At 41.2% G+C, this 26,448-nt stretch overlaps 1 protein-coding gene and 1 long non-coding RNA gene across 4 annotated transcripts in view; one reads left to right on the top strand and one right to left on the bottom strand.

The window, feature by feature from the left end:
- Window positions 1-10,240, bottom strand: part of Lrrn1 (leucine rich repeat neuronal 1) — a 38,181-nt gene extending 27,941 nt beyond the window's left edge. For both annotated transcript variants that reach the window (XM_052720659.1, XM_052720658.1), the window contains exon 1: window positions 9,728-10,240. The gene's annotated coding sequence lies outside the window, so the exon portion shown is untranslated. The remainder of the gene's footprint in view (window positions 1-9,727) is intronic.
- Window positions 1,594-26,448, top strand: part of LOC128099014 (uncharacterized) — a 61,816-nt gene continuing 36,961 nt past the window's right edge. For both annotated transcript variants that reach the window (XR_008214410.1, XR_008214409.1), the window contains exon 1: window positions 1,594-9,121. This is a non-coding gene — a long non-coding RNA (uncharacterized LOC128099014). The remainder of the gene's footprint in view (window positions 9,122-26,448) is intronic.

The following is a 26,448-nucleotide window of genomic DNA, read 5'->3' as shown; positions in this document are numbered from 1 at the left end:
TCCCTTTGACCCCCCCCCCCCCCCCCCATTCCCTCCTCTGAAAAGGTAAGGCCTCCAATGGGGAGTCGGCAGAGCCTGACACATTCAGTTGAGGCAGGTCTAAGCCCCTTCCCCTGCACCAAGGCTGTGCAAGGTGTCCCGTGCAAACAGAGCACTTTTATGAGATAAACAAGACAATGTGCATAAGGTTCTTTGTAAATGATCCTAGTTTCCATCTCACAGGAAGTTCAAAGATGATATTCTAGATTCACCCTTTCATGTGCAAATGAAAATCTGCTAGCTGTAGCAAGGCAGAGGCAGTGGAGCTAACCAGCCTCCTACGGGAATGGTTGTTAGGAAGCAAGCTCACCTTTCCTGGCTCACTTTTCTTATGTCCTCATTTACTTACAACAGTTTCCATGGAGGTTCTGCCTGCATGTTGCAACACAGTGAGGGGACCACAGTATGGTTAATAACTACAACATGCTATGGGGACTTTCTACTCACTAGTGTGGTGAGTCAAATCGGCTTTAAAAAATACACTGCCCCAGGTATTTTGTTACAGTGACGGGAAATGGATAAGGACAAGATATGATCTGGAAATAATAACAGCAGAGGCTCAGATGCATTCATCTATTTGCCAGTCCTTATATATATAAAGTTCTCTTGAGTTCTCCCACCAAAAGTGACAACTGTGTGAACTGGTGGAACATCTAGTCTGAATCTTATTGTCCCTTAAATTCTTGTAAGAATGCAGACATACAGCAGCTGGAAAGGTCAGTTGCTGGCATAATCCCTCTTCTATGCACTGCTACCACATACTAAGGGCCATTTGTGGTGCCCTATTCAAAGGGCTTTGTATTCATGTTCGTATAAGGTAGGTTTTACCATCACAATCCCCATTTTGCAGATGGGGATACTAAGGATCATGGAGATACTTCCAAACCTCAGAGATAGTTTTAAACTAATGTTTCCCAATTCTAAGAACTGCCTCATCATCACCCCCATCCCCGACCTTGGACTGTATACCCTGAAACAGTCCGGCACCGACTGACATGCTGTTCTGATGAATCACTTCCATGACAGAAGGATACATTAAAGGAGAACGTTCTTTAGAAAACAGCTCAAGTAGTTGTTTTAAACACTGCTTGCAGCTTGAAGCTCTGGGAAAAAAATCATTTAACACTTTCCCCCAAGATTCAGCAACTTACCTTTGCAAATGTTAAAGACAGTAATTCATTTCAAAGTTAAACACTTTACATTTGCCTTTTCTGTGTATAACAGAATGGTGCTTATCACTTGTGTGGGTGGTGGTGTACATGTATACTTAGTCATTTGTATGTGTGCATGTGTGGGAGGATTCACACACATGTGTTCATGTGCATTTGGAGGCCAAAAGTCAGAATTGGATACCTTACTCTATTGCTTTCCTCTTTCTTTCCCTTCTCTTCTTCCTTCCTTCCTTCCTTCCTTCCTTCCTTCCTTCCTTCCTTCCTTCCTCCCTCCCTCCCTCCCTCCCTCCCTCCCTCCCTCCCTCCCTCCCTCCCTCCCTCCTTCCTTTCTTTCTTTCTTTCTTTCTTTCTTTCTTTCTTTCTTTCTTTCTTTCTTTCTTGTCTTTCACTGAACCTGACGCTCATTGATTGAGCTACAGTGGTTGGCCAACAAGCCCCTGTCTCACCTTGCCAGCTCTGGGATTCCAGGTACATGCCAACATCACGCCTGCCTTATTATATGGGTGCTTAGGATCCAAATTCAGGTTCTCATGTCCAAACAGAAAGCACTTAATGTACTTAACCATCTCGCTAACTCTTAAGTTGACAATCTTTAGAAACCAAAATTGAGTCAATTATAAAATAACAATATACAGCATGATGATAATGATCAGAAGAACATAATCTTCAAAAAATACATTTTCATCCATACAAAGTTATTTTAAATAAACTTTAAAAATATGTGGTTAGAAATCCCAGTGTAATTTTAAAGGACAGTTTAATAGTTATTAGGTAAGTAAAATATGAAATTAGATTTGAAATTTAAAAGCAATAAAATGTTTTATTTTATTTAAGTATTACTTCACGTGGAATTACAGAATTTTGTAGGATATGGGTAGGCTACTGGAATTCATCTAATCCAGTTCTTTTGTTCTAGAGCCTCAATTAAAGAGGGAGAGACACAGGTAAGTGCTTCAGCAGTGCAGATTGAGAGTGAGATGGACCTAAGTTCACATCTTGACTCTGCCTCTCACCAGCTCTGTGAGTCATAGAGGAGGGTCTTCAGATGCCTTGGCTAGAAAGCAGAAATGTTACATCTGGAATAAAAGAATTCTCTTCAAAAACCCAAGTCACTCACTCACTCATTCATTCATTCATCCACTTGTCCAACAAATACGTATTAAGACCACTAGCTGTATGGCTTCAGGCAGGTTACTTAGCACTTTCTGCCTTGGTTTCCAAAAGATCTGTAAAGTGGGAATCTCTGTGACAGTTGTAAAACAATCTATGTGACAAGTACATAAATTAATGTATATAAAGTGTTCATGGTTTCTCCTGGTATACTGCAGAAGCTAAGGACTAATATTGGAGATTATTATTATTCTCCTACTACTCTGGTGTGTCAGGGAAAATGATTGACTCTGGGGATATAATTTAGAAGCCCTATGTAATATTTTCCTTCCAATTACTAAGCATCTCATTTGCATAGACCCAATCTTTCATTCCATTGCTCAGTTGCGATAGTGAAGCCATTTGGAAACTTCTTCACTAGGGGTCCATTTTGACAGTGCTATCCTTCATACATGAAAAGAAAAATACTCCACATCCAAGATCTGTGCATAAATTTTGTGCTTTCCTGCAAATATCTCTGCAGTCTTAGCTAGCCTCCTGGGTGAGAAATGATGAGTTTGTGAGTACATGTAGAGGTTAGCTCTGTCCCCACAGAGCAAAGCAAAGTTAACTGCTTCTCTGGGGGATTGAGTCTCACATGTCATTCTCAGTGCCCAGAAGCCTAATCAGCAATAACAAGCCACAGAAATCCAGCAATGGCTATTTCATTGTCCTTGGCTGTTCTGTGATAGTCGGGTGAGTTAATGAGAATGCAGATTCCATAACTCATGTCTGATGAATTAATGTAGATTCCCTTACTGCCTTGGAATGCTCAGGATGTGGCAGAAATCCTATGTAACTCTTACTTAGGATCATATGAATCACTGAGAGTGCATGAAGCTTTGAGTGGCCACACAGCTTCTCTCTCTTCTCCCAAGAAAATATTACACTATCCAAGAGAAGCAAAGGGTCAATACACCTTTATACCCTTGAGAGAAAGTTCTCTTCAAAACTCACTTTGACATGCCAGTCTTATTAACAAGAAATAAACAGGCTTAAGTTTTTTAGTATGGAATCTATCACCTCATGTGTGTTCATATGTACATGTATGTACACACACTGTGTGCATGCACACATAGCTTGGTTGTCATTTTCTGGTAAGAAAGCTGAACTACCTCTGCCCAAAAAAAGAAACAATCAAATCCAGGAAGCTGCATTACTGGGACCAGTAAGATGGCCCAGCAGATAAAGGTGCCTGCTGCCAAGGCTCTGACCATTTCTTCAGGTATCATCCACAAGTTGAAGCAGTTCTTAAAATTTCTGGGTGGAGTTTGGTCTCTGAGATCTATATCTTAGATGCAAAGCTGAGTCTTGAAAATTGTTCCTGGTCCTAATGATATAGAATCAGGTAATTCTTGGTTGAAGAAGACCATATTAAGTATTTTGGGTCGTTACTACTACTCTTGCCTTCTACACACTATATGTTTTCAATTGTCTTTAAAATAGATTTTTATCAATTTTCTGAATACCCTATGTGTGTGTTTTTTTTTTTGGGGGGGGGTGTTGCTCCAACTGGAAATCTTCTGCTTAAAGTAGTTTTTTCATTCTGGGCACTGAAGAATGTAGAAGAATACAAGGACTGATGGACAGAGAATGCTTGCACTGGATTTGGAATATGAACTGCAGAAAAATCAAGCTAACTTGATTTGAGTTCAGGGCCTTATGTGACATCTTGCATGTAGCTAATGTTCAGAATGTACTTATCAGGTGAACTGATGTTTAGAGACCATAACCAACTTCCTGTTTCTCTCTACAAATTCTCTCCCCTAGAAGAGCCTACCAGGCCAGGGAGTGTGAAGCTGTCAATACTGGGGGGTTGTTTTATGTGTTTGCTTTATTTTATGTTTATGAGTGTTTTACCTGCATGTATATATGTGCACTGTCTGTGTGCCTGATGCCCATGGAGATCAAAAGACAGTATCAGATCCCCGGAACTGGAGTTACAGGTGGTTGTAAGCCATTGTGTGGGTTCTGAGGACTTAAGCCTGGTTTTCTGAATGGGCAACCAGTGATCTTAACCTCTGGAACATCTTTTCAGCCCCAGGAATTCTTTTTAAAAGGAAAACAATAACATAAACCATCTTAGCTGTAGGATTAGAGACTAGAAAAATCCCCTTTTAGGAAAGTTGAAGTTGTTCCCTTAGCCGTTAGCTATCCAGAAAAACCACTGCATCGGAGCAGAAATCTAGTTCTTTGCAGGAATAATCCTAGAAGCATGTAGCAGCTTTCCTGGATCCTTACAGCAGCACTCTGACAGGGATATAAAGCATCAGGATGGTTGCAGGACACCCAGAAGGTCACACATTCAGGCATTATTATTAGAGCTGGGTGCTGCTCTGTCCTTTCCTTATTGTGAACTGTACTTGATTATGCTGATTATCATAGATACAAATGAAGACTCACTACTATTGTGAAATAACAATGCGGGTTAATGGTATTCTTTATTCCTAGAGGGGAAAACTACAGACATGAAACCAATTAAGCCACCTTTCTTTCTTTGCAAAAATGGAGACCCTCAGGTTGTGCTTATTGTCAGTAAAGACACATGGATTTGTGGTTCTTTCCCAGATTTTACTGAGATAGGCAATGATACTAGGGCTGTCCAGGTTTCCCCTTTTGAATTGACAATGACTATGTTAATATGCTAGCTCACAAAAGGCAGCACTAAATAGGAAAACCAAATATTTTGAAATGAATATTCCACAGTATCTCCTTGCAGAGGTTCAGCAATGCCGCTCTTGGAAATCTCTATTAGGGAAAGGTTCTTGATTGCCCTTTCCTGGACATGGCTATGGAGAGGCTACCCTCCTGTGTCTCCAGAGAACAATGGCAGGCTAATTTATGTGTTCCTTGAACTTTAAATAGTTGTACTTTAGTCCCAGGTCTACAAAATACCTACCACAAAAACCTTTCACGTGGAAACACATCATGTCACATGTACATTGTTAATGTAACTATGGTAACCCCCCAAAAATGCCACCAATGTGTCTGTTTCATATACAAATGAGGTGACAGCTGTGGAGTCCATGTCTGCCCATAGTATAATAGATGCGAGCTAAGACAGCCTGGGTCAGAAGATTACAACTCATTTACAGTAATCAAAGCTTTCAAATAACATCACAACATCTGAGCTATAAAGAGTGTAAATGGAAGGTAAGAAGCCACTATAAAAGCAGGCTCTTCTCCACAGCTTTCAAAACTAAGTGTCTTAACCTAATGCACTGGTCTTTTTAGCAGGTGCTCTGAAATTAGGATGAACAGCACCTTTGATGTGTATTGCAAACCTACATCTATTTTCTCTGCTTCTTAGGGGCAATTTTTCAGGTCAGTAGATATGATGATTCCATCCAAGTTAAATGTTTATGGTAGTTGTGGTCCTGGAGGCAAAGCTTTTTCAATCCTTTTTGACAATCCAATCAATTATGATAGTTAGTCCTTCCAGCCCTATTGGCCCAGCCATGCTATGTTACAACTGAGGAATCTCAAAGTTAGCAGGTTAAGGAAGACATACCAGACCACTTGGGTATAGCTGGTAATAGTATACTTATCAACTAAATAACTGGTAAAATAATACAAGGTCAATAAACCATTTATTATATCTGTTCTTTGAGACATAGAAACTAAACTCTGAAATATACCCAGAATGTTGATATGTTAAAAGAGAGAGAAAATGAGTTTTAAAGTGAACTCCATTTAAAACTCTAAGATCCAATGGCTCTCTTGTGGTCTCTAAAATACTGCATTTTACTGGGTTTAGCCTTGGTTTGTATTCTGTTCTTTGATCCCAAACAAGAAAGACTACATGTTTTTCTGACTTCATCATCTTAATTTTAATTTCATTCTGAATAAAATATTAATCAAAGCTCTATTCATGAGTTAAAGATATTTCCATTGTTCTCAGAAACCAAAATATGGTTTTAAAATGGAAGCTGCTTTATCTTCAGATTGGCTTAACTCAAAATAGATGTTCAGCATAATAACTTAAAAAAATTCAATACAATATTTGAGCAGCCTTATATTAGTGCTGAAATGAATCACAGAATAACTATTTGCAGCTGAAAAAATAAATATAAGAAAGCACTGTGAAAGTAGCACCTATGCCTGCAATGTATCATATTTTATATATAGTCTATGGCTTATTTAAGGTGGCATAAAAGCCTACAACAAGATAATTGATGATTATTTATAGTCAGCCAGGTGCGGGGAATCAAACTATTAACTGTAATAGTAGATTTATTTCTTAGAAGTTGATTTTTAAGTACTTACGCTCTCTGGATATGTTGCTGAAAGAGATTATTTGTAATAGACGGAGAAGTTCAGGTCAAGAGCCCAGCAATGTAAGACTCTACGCAGAGGTCAAGGTTTAGCTTTCTTTCTCATGTTTATCCTACTTGTTATCTCACAGTTCCAGAATCTAACAGAAGCTACCTATGCCTACTTTGTCAGAACTAACATCTGTAGTTGGATCTGGTCTGAGTTTATTTTATTTAACAGAGCAATCTTTTCTAATAATTAAGTACCTTATTACTTTTATTTGCCAGAATGCAAACTCAGTCCTTCCTGTATTAAACCTGTCTAATAAAGACCTCCCTTAGGGAGGCTAACAGTTGACAGTTCATAGATGTGATGCTGTGGCATCTTACCTTGATTTCAAAACTACCCTCTAATAATTTTATATCAAAGGGGTAGGTGGGTTTAGTTTGGAAATGCCATTTTTATTATATAATCATCCCTCAATTCCATCAGGGAGACAGAAAGCCAGGTTTGAGAGTAACAGAAGAGCTCAGTACACCAATGTTGCTTTCTGACTTCTGCATAGCTTTAAGACAGAAAATGCAAACTTGGCTATTAACACTTCGCAATCAGATTGGACTTGATTCATTTTTTTCCTAACTGGAGTAGACTGCTTTATATATAAAGGGCATTGGACCAGAATATGATAATCATAATAACAACAACTTCAGAAAACACGTGAAACAACATGCTAACATCTGTTGTCCACCCCTCTCTCCAGTCAAGCCCCTCAAAGCAATATTGTCTTTCTGTTGTATTTTAATGTCTCTTTTAGCAAGTATATAGAAAACAGGGTCATCAAACCCTGTTGGGTGAATAGGTTTCTTTCCCCCTCCAACAGTGTTGGGGGCTGACAAAAGAAGAGTTTCTGGGGCTGGCTTGTCAGGGGTTATCGCTGCAAGCCTCACATGTGGCCCATGTGGCCCAGCTTTTGTTCTATCAGTCTTACAAAGTCAGGAGGTGAATAGCATGACTGACCAGTTAATATAATACAAGACAGAAAAGTCCTTGCTTTGGGAGTCCATTGAATTACTTCCCCTGTTCACTGTTCAGTACTGGGACACACACACACACACACACACACACACACACACACACACACACACACACACGTCCACTCCCTTTGCTGGAATGGGATGCTCTCATCAACTGCAGCCTTTTAACTTTGTCACCTAAGGAACTCAAATGAGGTTAAATGGACAGTGACCACTCTACTGAGACCTTCCAGTTGGTCAGTGACAAACACCTTTTCCTATATTACTTCTCTCAGGGCAGGGAGCAAATGTTGGCCAAAATAAAATAAAAAAAAAATTACTCAAAGAAAAAGAAAAGAACTCTAAAAGTTGAGGAGTCAGTGAAGAAATCATTTCAAGCCACCAGAAGTGGATTAAAGTTACTGCCTGCATAGGAATATTCCCTCTGTGCAGCATGCACAGATACATCCAGGTAAGAGCAAGTGGATTTGAGCTTTCCATATAATACCACACTAAGAATTTGGCTCTTGAATAAATGTGTCAGCAAGCCATGGAATCCCCAAACAGAGAAACCCACACTGGGCCTTTATTCCACGTTCTTAAGGTCTATTGTTAACTGAAGACTCCTTGTCTTTTCCAATTCCTTCATGTGAATGGATGAGGCCAGACATCTGCCAGGATCCGCTCACATTTGCATGCAAATTAGAGACTTCATGACACACATGGCCCTGGAGCCAGTAACACCACTTCGACTCCAGCTTTATACAGGTCAGAGTATAAGTTTCCACTTCTCAAGTTCCAGGTTTTAAAAACGAAGTCATGGCAATATAGCAATAATATTAATCGTCTAGATGGTCGTGGTAAATCGAACTGGAAAACAAGATAACATACTGTCTCAGAAAAATCCTACAGAAAAAAAGTCCAAGTCAGCAGTACGTGTTCCCTCAGCGAATCTGAATTCCGTATTTGTTTTTATTATCTGGGTCTGGGAATGAATGTATTAACGACAGGGTGGGATTTAGGAGCTTTGCCTACATGGTTCAGTCGCTCAAAGGCTATGACACTTTGCTCACTCTCTGCACTTGGCTTTGAAGCTATTGCTGTGGATACCGCAGGCGAGGTCCCTCTGGAGCAAGTTCTACTACGGAATCTTCCAGCCTGCGCATCCATGCCTGCTTTTGGGCCACAGTCCCAGGACGAACTTTCCAACCTGCCCAGTGCGCGAGGTGCCTCGGGGCTGCCTGGCTTTTCTGGGGAAACCCAACCAGCCAAGGACTTCCCCCTCAGGTAGCGGTGACTTCGGGAACCGAGGAAGCACCGAACCAGTCGGCAGCAGCCCACACCCCCTCTCCATGCAGCACAAAGGACACTCGCTGGCAAACTTTCCTAGCTACTGATCCTGGAGCAAAATGCCTGGAAGAGACCAAGGCTTCCTTGAAATCTCCACATCCATGACAAGTCTCCTTAAGGGGCTACCGCTTCTACTTTCAAAAGGTACAGTTTTCTTTCTCCTTCTTGTACCACATAATTCTTGAGTATATTTTCCCCAATGCTCTAACTTCAGTCCTTTCGATGTTTTGTTAATTATGCTCCTTGCTCTTTATTCTTAACACTGAGGCCATTGCCAAGACCTCTTCCTCTCCCCACAACCTGCCACCTTCCTTTCTCTCCTCTTGACCCCATTCCAACTCCCTGGGTCTTCTGTCTGCGCTCTTCCCAGACCCCAGCTTCTTTCCCTGTTCACATCCCCAAGCCTTCCCTTCTCTTTCCCACCCAGGACACCATCCCCTGACGGATCCCTGAAATCCTGGGGGCTCAGCTCCAGTCATTGCCTTTTGCCCATTTTCGTCTGGCCTGCCGTCTCAACTCTCCGTTTCATTTTTTAAAGCAAGAGGATGGTAACTAGATTCTCCTTTCCCGACTTCGCCCCCCCCCCAACCCCAGCTCCAGAAACCGCGCCCCCTTGTCCCCCTTAGACCCGCGATCTTATCCCGAGGTTTCTTAAACACTGTAGGGTCTTCCAAAGTGCCAAGTTTGCTTCCACTCCCCCCTCGCTGCCTCCCAAACCTCCTGCTGCGGCCCAGTTGGTCCGGCACTTACCCTAAGGCCCGGCTGGTGGGGGTGTCGGGGTGCGCACGGAGCCGGCGGCGGTGGCAGCAGTAGCAGCAGCAGCAGTAGCAGCAGCCTGAGGATGAGGACCGGAGGAGCAGCGCCTCCTCCCTGCTTGCAGCGCGCACTGGCTCCTCGGGGGACCCCCGGCAGAGCACCAAGACGCAAGGCGAGACAGCCGCAGGAGCAACAGCTGCTGCGCGGGGCTGAGCTAAATCCGGTTCTTGGGGGTCGGAGTAGAGACAGGCAGAATTGGGAAGGAGAGTAGAAGAAACGGGGTTCAGAGGGCGGGGCGGCGAAAGATCAGGTCTCAGGGAAGGCGTTCTAGGCGCCTCGGGATGCAGTGGCACGGATGCCGCTGCCTGGGAGGACGCCGTGGGCCCCGGTCCCTGCCCGGCAAGCGCTGCAAACCGGGGCGCACGGGCCTCGCCTGGTTCCGCGGCTCCCTGCCTGCGCCCTCCGTGCGCCCCGCTTTGTGCTCCCTGCAGCCGGCGTGCACCTGGTGTAAGCAAAAGCGGTCAGCTGATGGGCTGCGCGCTGATTGGCTGCTCAGCCGTCTCCTCCCCTCCCGCCCGACCCCCTTCCCAGTCTCCACCCCTCCCGACCCCCCCCCCCCCCCCCCCCAGCCTCCACCTACCCCCCTCCCGCCCGCCCGCCTAGGCGCAGCCCCGCGCCGGGACACCATCTGTAGCCCGCTCAACAAAGGGGCACCTCAGCCCCGCAACCTCGGGCCTGCCAGACCGCTGCGCCTCTTCTGTCGCTGCAGGGAGCAGCTAGCTGTTCCTTTTCTTTCTTTCTTTCTTCTTCTTCTTCTTTTTTTTTTTTTTAAATGGGGACCAAAGGCTGCAACTGGGTGAGGGAGGCAAGGAAGGGGGAAAAAGCCCTTGTAAGAAAGCCATAGACACAATCGGACTGCATCTCTGACCAAGGTAGAACTTGAGTTCAGGCGATAAGCAGACAAAATTCACTATGAGTATTTCAGTGTGAGATCTGACCCTTCCTTTGGAGATAGGTGGTGATACGTGGTACTTACAAGCCCTCCGTTGGGACTGGTTCAAGCCCTTGCCATAGGGGTAGTACTGGGACCCTTAACTGAAAGGCAAAGCCACTGTCAAATTCTGGAGGCTTTCTGGAAAAGATTATGAAACTTTGAAACTACAGATTTCTTTTTGGTTAGCTATAAAAGTTGTGTTCCTATTAGCAGAGGATTGAAAATGCTGACTGTTTGCAGGGTGAGGGTGTGTATCTGAGAGCAAGGATGGGAGGCAGAGGTGGGGGGGGGCGGGGGGGGACGGGGGGGGGATTTGGAGACTGCACCTGAATCCGAGTCTCAACTTCAAAGTGGCAGCCCAAAGCGGGGTTCAGGAGAAACCCTTGATACACGTTATTGAAAGAATCAGCTTTAAACCAGAGAGCATCATTAGTTGTCAATGTTGAACAACTTTGAGAAAGAGAGCGTGATTGTATTTCCTCAGGATATTCAAGCCAAGAAATTCTGGGGAAGTTGGAAGAGCACATTATCACGAAATTTACTTTCGAAGTCGTTAATGCTAGGGGAGAGATTCAATAGCAATAATCTTACATTTTTGATCCCTATAGCCTCGTCTCTCCCCCGGTGTCTTGCATAGCTATCTGAGAAGTGTTTACTTATACTTCATGTTCTCCTGAAACTATTAACTATTTTGCAGCCACTGGTGGGTCAGAGTATACCTTAGTAAGCTCTAGGGAAAGGCAATGCTAGGTTGCAGAATAGATAACAAATGAACAGTAGAGATAGCTAGACAGAGAGAGAGAGAAAAAAGCACGTTGGGTCTAGACTATATTATCTGTTTTTGTCTCTTCACTTTTTGTGTAGACTGCATGTAAGACAGGACTTAAAAGCAGATGGTTATGGTAGAAATGGAGACCTAGATGTGGCCTTTCAAGACAACTTGGAAAGTCTGTGTTTTCTTGGGAGTGGGAGAGAGATGGTGCTATACCCTGTGATGAGGCGTTCTCCAGAGGTGGTCTTGGGGAAATACAGCTAATCTAATGGCTGGTGGTGAGGGGTGACTCCAAAGTTCTCTAGCAGCATCCAAGTTTTAGAAAAGACTTCATGAAGACAGTGGTATGAACCAGGCACCAAGGTATGATTTTTGAAACCAAGCCAACACTGTTTTAAAGCCCAGAAGTGCAATTAAGATCCATGTCCCTGTGGGAAAGTCACTTTACCTCTTTAAGCGTTAGTTTCCTTGGCTCTAAAGTGGGATTAATCACAGTAGCCATCCCAAGGGACTGTGCTGGTTAAGTGAAAGTAAGCAGATAAAATGCTTGGAGCACTACATGGTGGATAGTAAACATGGACGGACATAACCATTAGGTGTTATGTAGCCAGGTTTTGCAGATTAAAACAACACATCAGGTCAGACAGGGGGTATTGTGATTTTACAACTTTCTCCTCAAAGGCACTGGCAAAGCCAGCAAGAGAAATGGTCCCTGACTCCCTGTGATTCAATTCATTTCTTTTTAAATCAGCATATTGTTTATTTAAACTAATTTCCCTCTTTCCCAAGGCAAGCTTAAGAAGGGAAGCCTAGCCTACTTCTACTTGATCCTGGCATTGATTTGGCTTCAGTCAGGGGAACATTAGGAAGGACACGTGTCAGCAGTGGCAGAAGGAGCTTGTGACTGGGAGATGGTCACTGCTGTGTGGTGGGAAAAATTATTGAGGGCCAGCAGAAGACAGATGAGGCATGGTGATCATGAAAGTTGGAAATGTGACCCAGTTATTGGATATCTGATGGGTTCTTTAAATTGTTCATTGTTCCCCATTTTACAAACTGTCATTTGGTAACTTTGCAAAGGATGGCAAATATTGCACGCACTGCCACTCAGAAGCCTTTGGTCATAGTGGTGAGTGAAGTAGACCAGGAAACCAAGAACATAATTAAATTTGCTTCTCACTTAAATCCTCCACTACATCTCTAAATGAATCTTCAGTGAATCTGTCTTGTTCTTGAGGACAGAATTTATTTGTTGGTCAAAAAGGATTTGATCTTGGCATTCCTGCTAGGAGGGCATTGATGAAGACTGGTGTCTTTGGAGTGGAATGGAATCACAGAGATAGGGATGTACATTCCCATGAAAATTGGGTCTTCATGTTAATGGAAGGAGTTGTTCCTGCATTGGAGCTGGCTATGCTGAGACGCTTATCAACCTCCCCAGGGTTCCCTTTAGTCCCCCTTGAGTTTTCTTTACTTGACTTTGAAAGGGCAATATGTTTGGTGTTAGCCTAATTATGTCGATGTATGTGGTAAGTGCAGAGAAAAGAGAGATGGCACTGTAGAGGGCGACCAGATTTGAATATTCTTTCAAAGAACACTGCATTTTGAGAACAAAATAGGAATATGCCTTTTAAAAACCACAATTTTTAGACCTTGAAAAAAAATCTCTCCCTCCTTCCCTCCTTCCCTCCCTCCCTCACTGAAATATTAACAGGATGCTATTCCTTCCAATCTCTAGACAAATAATCTAGTTTTAAAATAATGCATGTGAAACTTCAAAGTATGTCATTCTTGTGATCATCATTAGCCTTCATGCCAGATGTGATGCTTGTCTAAAAATTTTGGACAACTGAATGAGTTTTTACATATGCATAATCCTTGTTCTTTTGTTTTTTTAACTGCCTATGAATTCATTCTAATACAAAAAGTTACTAATTGAAGTTTGTATAATTAAAATTAGTTTTAGCATGTAAGTTAATTATTTTACATGAAAGTAAGGAGTCTGAACATCTCAATTTTCTCAGAACTCTCTCCGTATTAGATCTAAGGATCTTATCTCTCAAGAAACCCCTTAGTTTTGGTTAAATGAAGATAGTAAGCATTTAAAAGTAAAACTAACATTAATAGGTTTATGGTGATGCTTACCGGGTTAGTTGAGTCAAAAGCTTGTAGATAAATCAAATGGTATCTTATTCTCTACTTGAATAAAAGATCCTATTTCACATGCAGAACATAATTACCTTAGAGACCTTAGCTATGGTCTTTTCTAACTTCCTTATTATTTAGATAAAGAAACCAAGCCCTGGGAAAGCAATTCCGCCGGTCTTTTGAGAAAGCATACACTTTTGAGAAAGCCAGACCATATACTTTTGGAGGCAGGGACCATATGGCCAGATCCTAGGCTTAAACTTAGCATGTAATTGGTAGCCAGCGGACACTTTTTGAATGGTTGATTTGCATTCATCCCATTTTGGGCGTAGTTATGTAATTGAGTCTCATTGTGTCATAAGCATTTTCTTCATGTCATTAAAATGTCTTCCATGATTGGATGCATGGTGATTGTATAATTCCATAAATCTTAGTGAGAAATAACAGCTTTGCCAATTATTTCCTGACATCACAGACATTCTTTATTTGAAATCCCATTGTTGTTATTAAGCTATAGAAATGAAATGTTTTGGATTACCAACTTAACCCTAACTTTTAAATTTTCATCATCTTTTACTTCCATATTACAGATCTTAGTAACTTACAAAATCTTTGCTTTTGTAAGTTTTAGTTAGAATTTTAGAAATATATTTCTTTGTTTTCACTTGCTTGTCTTCCATTGTGGTTTATGTTTCAGCTGTATAAGGGTAGCTAACATAAACTAAGAAATAATTTTGGCAGGCAGTACACCTAGAAGTGTATACTGTACTGAGAGAGGTAGTGAAGGGAAATGGTTAAAACCCAGGGTCGGTTTAGCACAGCGGTGTGCATTTGCACAAGTCATTAAGTTCTCTGTGACTCTAACAGTATTTCTATCATGAGGCTTTGTGAGAACTGAAGAGGGGTGTGTGTGTGTGTGTGTGTGTGTGTGTGTGTGTGTGTGTGTGTGTGCCTATCACATAGTAAGCATTCATTAAATATTGAGATATTCATTATTGTAATTCTAACTGCTGTCACAAATAGATGAAAGAATCTTAGTGGTTTAAATAAGGCAAGCTTATTTCACTCTTTTGTAACCGTGTCCCTGTCCAGATGACCTCCACATGGCCAATCCTGGCTCAAATGATTTCCACATTGTAACTGGCTTTTAAGTCTTCTGACTCATATCTCTTCCCACAGAAGAAGGGGGGAGAGTGAATAAAAACCATAGGAGGAAGACCTGTGGTATACACAAGAAATGGCTTCAAGCTCCTCTCCCTTCCAGATTTTATTGGCCAAAGCTCAATTAAATAGCTACACCTGATGATGAAGGAACAGGAATGGTGACTAGGTATGTGTCTAGAAGGTAGAAGAAGAGATCTTACAGCATATAGTAATCTATCTTAGAAATAGAGTAGCATATTTATAAATGTAGACATCCCTCCTAAGACAGCTTGCTAGCTTACTTAATCCCCAGAATGAGTTTGGTAAGAGAAAGAATAGTAGCTCAAGTCAGCAGCAGGTAAAAGCCCGTCATGGTGGCAATGATGTTGTGACTAAAACAACAACCCAGAAAGGTCTTTACAACTCAGGATTCCTTTTACCACTGTTCTTGAGCCTTCAGAGATGGCTCGGTGGTTAAGGATGCTTCCTGTTCTAGTTGATGACCTGAGTTCAATTCTAGTACCCACTCACAACTGTCTGTAACTCCAGCTCTAAGGGATCTGATGCCCTCTTCTGGCCTCTGAGAACACCTGCACTTACTTGTATGTACCCACATAGAGACATGCACATATAATTAAAAATAATAAAATAAAATCTTAAATTGGAAAAAAAGAAAGTTCTTGGCTGATTGCTAACCTAATCGCTATCTGCACATTGTGTTGGTGTCATTCCCAGAGACTCTAGGCAAGGGCAGAGTGACTTGTCTTCTGGTACTGAAGTCACCTTTATACCATTTTTAGTTTCAGTTCACTTTGGTTCCTCTAGGAAAAGGCTTAGAAATCATGGTGCTGAAATTCACTGTCCTCATTTTCATAAACATAATACGCACACTTAGTTTTAGACCTGGGGCCTATGAGGTTATAACAGAAAGACTGACAGATAGGTTCAGCACACACACAACCTGTTTTATGTACATTTTATAAATACTTGAGATCACAGAATTTCCTCTTTATTTCTTATAGGTTGTCTGCCAGGTTTGTCCCATTTTTCCTGGACTTCTTTTATTTTTATGAAAAAGCAGTCTCATGCTTTTTTTTTTCCATTGGTGAGCATGTAAACAGTTGTCTCTGATAAATCACTAACCACATTCCATCATAGATAACCAAGTGCTTATCTTCCAGATGGATCATCTATTGAAATCCTCTCTCACCTGATTTCACTTCACATTGTACCTTTGACTATCCCTGTTCAAACCTTGCCTTCATGTACAAGCTGTCTTTTAGAACAGAGAATCAGTGTCTGAGTTTTATGAGCACGAAGAGAGCAAGCTCCGAATAGACATGCAGTGTATAAATGGTAACTTACCTAGTTTTTGGAAGTGAGGTCATTGTAACTCAATTTAGCGAGTGCCAGAGGATTTAGGATCTGAAAAGAACTTAAGATATGATCCGCTTAAACCCATTCATTTTACAGATGGGCAAACTGAAGTTTCCAGAAAGTTAACACTTCTGTGATCTTAGAGGTTCTAGGAAACTTGACTACACTTAACTTTTATATAAGTCTGTTAGAGGCAGAGCCAGGCCCGAGAGTGGAGTTTTTTCTTGTTATTTGGAGAACTTAAACTAGAGCCTAAACTCTTTCAGATATTCATGCATATATCTTCTCCCACTTGGCTTTAAAAAAATTCCCATAGTTTTTGTATTCTAAGTCTGTTTTTTTTTCATTACTTTGAAATTATCATATTATACATGCACTTTGCTAGACTGCTGTATGTGAACTCAAGAGATCAGGCATCAAATTCAGACAAATGGGTCCATCTCAAATTATAAAGTGCCACACACAGCTGAGGAAACAAGAGAATGGGAACAAATACATCTGACCCACACCATATGTGTGACAAGAGGTTCATATCTAAGTTATACAAGGAATTCAGATTTCAATGGTAAGAAAGTGAGTGTACAAAGGATTTGAATATGCATTTTAAAGGAAATACACAAATGGCCAACAAGTATATGAAAAGCATATTCATAATCACTATTGAAGAACAGGTCTTCATGCCTGTTAGAATGGCCTTTATAGGAAAGAATTGGTGAGAGGTCTGGAGAAATGGCTCAGCAGTTAAGAGTACTGGAGTACTGGCTGCTCTTCCAGAGGATCTGGGTTTGATTCCCAGTACCCACATGGTAGCTCTCTGTAAGTTCTGCAGCACCAGGGTAAATAATGCCCTCTTCTGGCCTCCATGGGCAGCAGGTACCATGTGGTAGACAGACATATATGCAGGCAAAACCCCCGGACTCATGGGGGAGGGGAGGAAGGGATATTCCAAGATGGCTCAGCAGGTGAGGGTGCTTCCTGCCGAGCCCGAGGACCTGAATGTAATCCTGGGACCCATGTGATGGAAGGAGAAAAACAACTCCCGAAAGTTATTCTTGGACCTCCATGGGAACATGGTGGTATGTGTGTCCCTCATAAACAAATAAATGCCATCATTTTTTTTTAGTTATGAGAAAGAGAAAAGCTAAATAAATGAGAATATGGAGGAAATGGAACCCTTACACATCATTGATTGAAAGGTAAATTATTTCAGTCATTATGGGAAGCAGACAGATGTGGAGGTTTCTCACAAAGTTGACCGTAGAAAAGCGTATGATTCAGCAATGTGCACCCACTAGTGAGTGTAGAAACAGAAGGTAAGCCTGGTGCAGGGAGGTAGGTGGTGACTGAGAACATCAACAAGTTCTACTTTGCTAAAGGCATTCATACTCAAAGATTTTTGAATGTATAATCTCCGGTATATAAAGTATTTAGAAATGGTAACCCAAATATGTTATTGCTGAAGTTGGAATCTTAAATGTCCCTCCAAAGGCACATAAGTCAAAAGTGAGGGCACCATGTTGGTGCTATTGGGAGGTGGAGAATACTTTACAAGAAAGGCAGAGATCTTCTGCTCATCAAAGCAAGAGGTTCAGAGAAGGAGCAGGACCCAGTCTATTCCTTTTTTGTTCTTTCTTGTCTTGTCCATGAGGTTAATGACTTTGCTCTTCCATATGACCCTGTCATGATGCACTGCCTCCCCACAGACCTGCAGCAATGGTACACATTCATGGACGGAAACCTTCAGAACTATGAACCTAAACAACCTTTCTCTTTAAAAATTAATTTTCTCAGATATTTGTTACGGTAACAGGAAGATAACTGGCACAGTTACACATTTTGTATGTACAAATGTTTAGTGTCCTGGATCAAAATGTCATTGATTGGTCAGCCAGTTACCTCTTGCTTATATGAGCCCCTTGAAAAGTCAAAGCAAATATCTGCCCAGCCTACACCCACAGTTTCCAGAGCAAATCTAGCAGTCTAAGGAAGCATTTTACAAATGATAGAATCTGTGTGTATGTATATATATATATATATATATATATATATATATATATATATAATTTATACTTATAATTAATTATTTACATTTATATTTATAGTATAATTATATACTATATATAACTATATTCATAATTATGAATATATATTTATAATGCCGTGAGTATTTTCAAGTTGTCTCAGATGTGGGCTTATAGGATGAGGTTCTCAAGGATTCTGACAGCCTACAGCTTGTGGGTGATGACTAACAGAGAATGAACTGGCCACCTCTGCCTGCTCCATTTCATCTGAGTTCCTGGGCAGAAAACAACATACCAAAGGGCCTGGGGAAGATGACTAAGTGCTCTGTAGGCCCATTCCTTCAGAAGTCTGGAAAGAGTACCCATACTGGAGTGCTGGATGCAACAGTCTGTAGATTTTTTTTTCCCATCACAGATCGCTCCATTTGAGTAATGATGACATCAATGACAGTAATTTAACATATATCATGCATTCCTTGTGTGCTAAGCATGTACAATTTTTTCATGGGTTCCACATAATTCTCATGAAAATCCCATGAGCTAGGCATTATTATCACTCTCATTTATCGGATGAGTTAATGGAGACCTTAGTGACGATGGGTAACTTGACATTGGTCACCAGTCTGATACCTTCAGGATCATAGTCCCTTAACTATCATGTAATCTTCAGTCTCTGGAGCTATCCGCTATATTGCTATAATCTGAAAGTCCTGCACCATTTTGCTTATATCAACATAGATACTGCATCTGGTCAGGAAATAACTTACAAACTCAAAAAACAAAACAAACTGAATTACTACCCTAGAAGCTGCCCCAGATACCTGAATTCTTTCTGCAAGGAATGGTGCTCATATTTTATCAGAATAATGGTGATAGTCACAAAAATAGCAGGATTTGAAAGTTGGCAGCAAGGGATTTGGCGAAATTTCTAATGCAGAGGAATGAAGTTTCAGTTGGTAACACTGGTGCACATGAAGGGCCAGCCATGGATGACCTGCTTGATTCTTCAGGAATAAGCTTTTGAATGGGACTTGCTTGGCCCAGGCCACTTTTTGGAATGTCATCTGTAGAACCTATAAGAACTGGACTCTGGACTCACCTTTACTGTTAATAGCTTCATTTATCTGACCCAAATTGTTGGCATGTTAAGTAAGGCATTGATTTGATTCTTGGCATGTAAAGTAAGGCATAGATTGAAGTCTGTGAGGTTCAGAATTTCACCCCCCCAGGACTCTTTGGTTAAATTAACTCATAAATACCATACCAAGCAGCACACAAGCTGGATTAGCAGCTAGAGAAAACAACCACTGCACCAGATACAATTGTTCATCACGGGGTGCCTATCACACTATTTTCTGGTAGGCAGAAATTGTGCGCAGGTCACTGAAAAGATGCTGCCATTGTCCTTGCTGGAAGACCTTGCACTCACATCAATATTCTTTGTCTGTAGCTTACCTGTCATTTTGTATTGCTTGATCACACCTAGCCTTGGTGATCAGCAGGAATCCAGCTGCAAGGGTTAGGACTAGGAACAAAGATATCTAGGCAGCACTGAAGGTGGGTGTTGGTGGTGCAGACTCACAATCCCTACCCTCTGTGCTCACTGAAGGTGTCCAGAGCAGCAGCCCTTACCTTATTCTTCCCTGGCTCTTTGGGTGTTGATGGTATCTCGATCATTCCCTGAATAGGCTTTACAGATCAAATTAGAAATTCATCAAACTGCATTAATTTTGAAGTTCTTTTTGATGCTAACATTCCTTGATTCTAAGCATTTCCAAGGTTAAAGTTGAGGTGTTTAAATAAGTATTCCCTATTGGTTTTGGCTAACTCCAATCTACTCCTCGTAATTACCAGTATTTGAGAATATCATATCCAAGGGATGCAGCTTTATCAGCATTTACATTTTAGTCGAAATCCTTGTTTCCATATATCAAAGCAGAAAACCCAACTCAAATCACAGGAAAGGGAGGGGAGAAACACTTGACCAAGATGTTGTATGGACTATCTTTACAGAAGCTTGTGTTTTGGCCTTTCAAGGGAAGCATTTTGAGTCAGGCATACTTGCAGATGCAGTTAAAAGAAAAGTGCTCACAGGGTTTGGCAGAGATTCAAATTTATAAGCTCCAAACACAAAGCTCCAAGATCAAAAGAAAGAGCAGGCAAATATAAGCTACCTTGAGCAACACAGATATGTTTATATAATCTCTCACTCTTTAATGTCTCTGAGTTATCAAAAAATAATAATTGAAGTTATCAAGGCACCAAAAACATCAGAAAGCCGCAAAGTTCCATTTCCTAAATTTATCTTTAATGAATTAATTTATTAGTTTATGTGTACGGGTATTTTGCCTGAATGTATGTCTGTGTACCACCTGTGTGCCTGGTGCCCATAAAGGTCAGAAGGAAGTTCAGATTCCCTGGAATTAGAGTTACAGATGGTTGTACTGGGATTCGAACTTGGACTATCTGGAAGAGCAGCCAGTGCTCTTAGCTATCAAGCCCTTTCCAGCCCCACATCTTACAAATAAAAAAAATGATATCATTATTGGGGCTAGAGAAGTGGCTCGATGGTTAAGAGCACTGGCTGCTCTTGCAGAAAACCTGGGTTCAAATCCCAGCACTCACATGATATCTTACAATAATCTGTAACTCTAAGTGTTGCTCATAGTCCTGCAGCAAGCCAGTACTTCATAGTGGGATTGTAAGGCTCAACAAAAGCACTAATCTCATGGCCAGGGAGTAAAAGAAAGAGGATGGGTCTGGGCTTCCACTGTTTCCTTCAAGGGCATGCTTTTAGTGGCCTAATGATCTCCTAGGTCACATTTATTACAAGCTCCTCCACCTCCCAGTAGCACTTATCTGAGAACCAAGCCTTTTATCATGTGGGCTTTTGGGGAGAACTCTGGGGTCCAAATTCTAGAAGAAGTCTCCTTTGACTTTTGGTACTTTGGGGGCCCAAATGACATTGTCCACTGAGCAGGGACTTTGGAAAGCTGCTGCTGAGGAGAAGAAAAATATGCCCCCATCCTGTCCTTCTAGAGAAGACATATGATGCTCTCCCTCAGGCCCTGTGTTCTTAGCCATCACCAAGACATACTGCTCCTTTCCCTGTGAGTCTTCCTTAGCTTTAAAACATCACCCTTGCTGTTTATTACGGGTGGCTTTTGACTACTAGATTTGATTCATTAAATGTTGATGAGCATCAATGACATGTAAAGCTTACAGCATGTGAAATGTAAAGCCAAACTGCCATAGGCACCAATGTGATAAAGCTTTGATGAATATGTGTTGTATTTTAAGGACTGCTTTTGGCTCTGAGCATTAGCTAGGCCAATAGGGAATGATGTTTAAAAAGTAGACATTGGGATTGACTGTGCTCACAAATATGATGGAAAACTATACATGCTGTATGTAATTGATTGTTTCAGTTTTCTTGAGGACTGAGGGGTCATCTGAGACATAAAACTTTTGTTTCTTTAAAACCAAGTCTGAGTGATTTCCCAGAATATGATAGTTTGGTAATTAAAGCCAGGAAGTTTGTGGCTTAACTAGAAGGGCTTGGTAGTTCTAACAGTTTTTCCATCCTTGATTAAGATTTGCTTTTCTGTTGCTGTGATAAAATATTTTGACCAAAAGCAACTTGGGAGCAGAAAGGGTTTATTTGGTTTAGACTCGCAGGTTATAAGTCTTCATTGGGGGAGAAATATCGGCAGGAACTGAAGCAGAAACTGGAGCAGAAACCATGGAGGAAGCCTGCTTACTGACACAGGCTTGGCTAGCTTCCTTACCTAGCCCTTGTCTGCCTAGGAATGGCAACAACCTTAGTAGACTGGGCTCTGCAACCTGAGTCAGCAATTAAGAGTTCTTCACAGACATGGCCATGGGGCAATAAGATTGAGGCAATTCTCCAGCTGATATTCCCATTTCCCAGATGACAAATATATTTAAAATTGGTTAAGGTTTAAAAAAAAACATTATATGTATAATTGAGAAATATATATGGTTGTATATAATATATTAATATAAATATGTATTAATATATTATATATTTAAAAGATTTTTTAAAACCCTAATAACAATAAACAATAATCATAGATACTTTGGGCCAGCAAGATGATTCGGTGGGCAAAGGCATTTGCCAAACAAATCTAGTGACCTGAGTTCGATTCCTGGAAGTCACATAAAGGTAGAAAGAGAGAACTGACTCCAGCTAAGTTGTGGCATGTGCACTCTGATGCACACACCATACATGCGTGCATACAATAATAATAGCAATGAATTTTTAATTGGAAATTATCCTCAATGAAAAGCTTTAAACTGGGATATTGTGGTAACTAGGGTGCTATGGTAATATGCAGAGCCATGGAGCTGGGTTAGTCTAGAGCTCAGACTCTGGCTCTACTTCTCCCCACGGAGATTTCCTTGAGAAATTATGAACCTCTCTGAACTTCACATCTTTCAATGATAGACTGCCTTGAAAGTGAGAAGCTCTCTATCTGCATATTTATCTGTGGTAACTTCCATTTATTTTTGCCATATAGCCCTGGACATGCTATTTGTGTTTCAGTTGAGAATGTTCCAAAGTTAATAACCAATTGTTAGCTCCTCAGGTGCAGCACGGTTGTTATGTCTTGTGTGTCTCCTAAAAGCTTTTAGACCTTAGCATAGTCAAATTCTAAGAGTACAGATTTCTGAGTTTGGTATGCAGTGCCCTGGGGAACAATTTTTTTTTTTATCATTTTAAACTACCCATCTACTATCATGAATGTTAATTTTATATTTTTTCTATATAAATATAAATGTTTTATCACAGCAGCAGAAAAGCAAACCAGAGCAGTGCCTAATCAGGGATGGAAAAACTGTTACTATTACCAAGCCCTTCTAGTTGAGCCACAAACTTCTTGGTTTTAGTTATCAAACTATCATATTCTGGGAAATCGCTCAGACTTGATTTTAAAGAAACAAAAGTTTTATGTCTCAGATGACCCCTCAGTCCCAAGAAAACTGAAACAATCAATTACATACAGCATGTATAGTTTTCCGTCATATTTGTGAGCAGCTCAGATCATATCCTTTTGAAGCCCTCCCCCGCCTAAATCATCACAGTGAAATCCCTTTATCTGTGTGATTCCTTCTCTTGTGCAGTCAATGGCAGGAGAAGGTGGCAGAGACGAGACAGATGCATTCCCTGCCATGCTAACGAGACAGAAATCCTTCAATGCCTCTAAGCTTGAGAAAGCACAGTTGAAATGTCAAAGCTAACAACATGAGTCCTTGTGTTCTTAAGCAGCAACACATCAGCCACATGCAATCCACTTGGCCAAATAGAGGAAAATTCTTTGTAATTTGAAATTTTCTGTTAACATATGGTTTTTCAGTCTGCTCGTTTGGAAACTCCCAAGAGTTTTCTGTAAAAGTACCACTTGGAAAAGGAAACCCCAACCCTGTAGTTACCTTTACTTTTTCCACATGAACTCTTCTCTTCCTCTTCCCTACTTCCATCTGTCTACACTTCTGGCAGTTTCTGTGACTGACTTCCTGCCAAATGTTTATCTGGTATCTTGCTGTTCTTGTTGTTTGTTTAGTTGAGACAGGGTCTTATGTATCCCAGGCTGACCTTGAACTTGCCATGTATTAGAGGCTATATTTGAACTTCTGATTCTCCTGCCTTCACTTTTTGACTACTGACATTATAGATGTGAACCACATCATCTAGTTTCTGCCCTGCTGGTGCTTAAACTCAGAGCCTCAGGCATGTTAGCAAAACAGTTGTGCTACATCCTCAGCCCCTCATCTAGCATCTTCAACACATGTTATTATATGATGGCCACAATGGTCTCCACTCCAGTCTCTTCTCTTGTCTGTTGAAGCAGCTGGGTCAGGTGCTCTGATAGCTAAAGATATAGCATATTCTGAGAGCTAGTTTATTCGAGGTTGGCTCTACACCAGGGTGGAAAGTTCTGCTAAAACTGCATAATGAACACTTCCTTCTCATGCTTAAAGGTGCTGCTGAGTTCATGATTATGGATTCTAAAAGGTGATTCCCCTATCTTCGAAGGTTCCAGAGGAATGAGGGCAGGTAACTGAATGTTTATAATTTCCCAAGAGCTAATGTGACCCCAGCTTTCATTAGAAGTACTTTGGTTGAAGATGGGAGAGGTTTTAGCTAAACACGAGCTGTCTTCAAACTAAATTATTCATTTCTTCAACTAAAATGCATGACACCTAGTCTGTGAAAGCCTCGGTACTGTGAGAGATACAAAAATAATAAGTAGCACAGTGAGACAGGCATAAATTCTATCAAATGAGAGCTCTGTTGGAGGACTACTGCTGCTCTGGTTTGGCTCATGGAAATACCAAAGACTTTAGCAAAGCAGTCCCCAGCCTGCATGTCTGCAGGGGCTTGGCAGGGGCTTGGCAGAAGAGAGGAAAGTGGCCTAGGAGAATTGGGACCAAATTGGAGAGGATGTGCCTGCCCTGCTTAAAGTGGGCAGCTGTTCTTCCCTTCTCTTAGGTTGTCATAGTTTAGAATGTAGGTCTGGTTTTGCCAAAAGTAGCTAGACATCCAGATTGTATGAGAAATATATTAACATAGAGATGTTCCTCAGCTTATGATGGGACTATGTCTTGTTCAAAATATCTAGTTAAAAATTCATTAACTGAATCTAATCTATTACCTGTCATATTTTAGCAACACAGGATACTGTTTAACACCCCTAACCCCCAACCCCGACTAAATGGCTGGTTGAGAATCATGCCAAATAAAGAAATACCATACCTACACCACGTACATGGACTACTTTCATCCTGAAAAGAAGTCATGGGCCATGTTCTGGTCAGTTGTTACTTACACACATTAAATTTACAATACCAAATTTGGTCATGGTTACCACCCTATTCCTTAGGTAGAAGTTGAAATGTCAAAGGGACATTTTCACCTCCTCCCTGCTATTTTTGTAAAGCAAATGAAGTAATAATTGACATTCTAAATGAGGGCTATCACTTGCTAGCTCTGAAGTAAACACATGACTGGTAAGTTTGTTCCAATTTGTCTTGCCTAGAATGGAAAGGCTAGAATGCAGGTAGCCTCTAACACCTGCATAGAAACTGATTATGTAATTAATCATATGTATATAACATATTGCTTATGTATAATATAAAATTAATGCTTTTAAAATATTTTTATTTTTATTTTATGTGTATGTGTGTTTTGCCTTCATGTATGTCTGTGTACCACATATATGCAGTGACCACAGAGGCCAACTGGAGTTGCAGTAAGTTAGCTCCCATATAGGTACTGAGAGCCAAGCCCTGTGCTCTGGATGAGCAGCAGTGCCCTTAACTGTAGTCATCTCTCTAGATTTTAATCCTCACTTGTAGACTACTTGTAGTAACTACTCAGGTGGTTACATATTCATAGAGGGAAAGAACTTGAACTTGGCGGGGGGTGGGGGGCGTGTTGCTGGACATGGAGAAACACAATTCAAGCCTTGTCAGCTGCTAAATTTTGATCTTTTGATTTTCATGAGATTTATGATTTTTTTATATCTTCACATAATAAATAGAGGATTAAGTTATGATTCACTGTTACTTGTGGATGGTTGATGAATGTTTGACAATTGCATCAACACTGATCCCATCCTTCAGTGGAAGCTGATGCTTTTGTGCCCTTTTAATCTGTTTGCGAAAAATGTGTTTCCAGAATGTGTGTGTGTGTGTCCTTGTGTGTGTGTTTTAATCCATTGTTTCTTAAAAGACTTTCTGTCCATTGTTCAGATTGTTTACCACAAAATTCAAGGAATCAAGCCATTAAAGATATAATTTGTGGAGCAGGGGATATACCTCAGTGGGCAGAGCTTGTAATTCAAATGAGAGGACCTGAGTTTGATCTCCAGCACTCCTCAGGCATAGTAGCATGTGCTTGTAATCTCAACATTGGGGAGGCAGAGTCAGGAGAGTTGCTGAGGCTCACTGGCCAGCCAGTCCTACCAAACTGCTGAATCCCAGGTCCCAGGGAGAAATACTGTAAGAGAAATAATGTCTGAGGTTGCCCCGTGGTTTGTTCTCGTACATGCACACATGTGCATGCATATACCCCATGCACATACATATATGTGAACACACATGTCTTAAGAATAGATTTTCCGGGCTGGAGAGATGGCTCAGTGGTTAAGAGCACTGACTGCTCTTCCAGAGGTCCTGAGTTCAATTCCCAGCAACCACATGGTGGCTCACAACCACTTGCAATTAGATCTGGTGC

This window comes from Peromyscus californicus, unplaced genomic scaffold, assembly GCF_007827085.1.
Source record: "Peromyscus californicus insignis strain IS unplaced genomic scaffold, ASM782708v3 Scaffold_6__1_contigs__length_162567912, whole genome shotgun sequence".
In the NCBI taxonomy this organism is placed as follows: domain Eukaryota; kingdom Metazoa; phylum Chordata; class Mammalia; order Rodentia; family Cricetidae; genus Peromyscus; species Peromyscus californicus.
The sequence above is the reverse complement of the archived record's forward strand: the minus strand, read 5'-3'. Positions and strand labels throughout refer to the sequence as shown.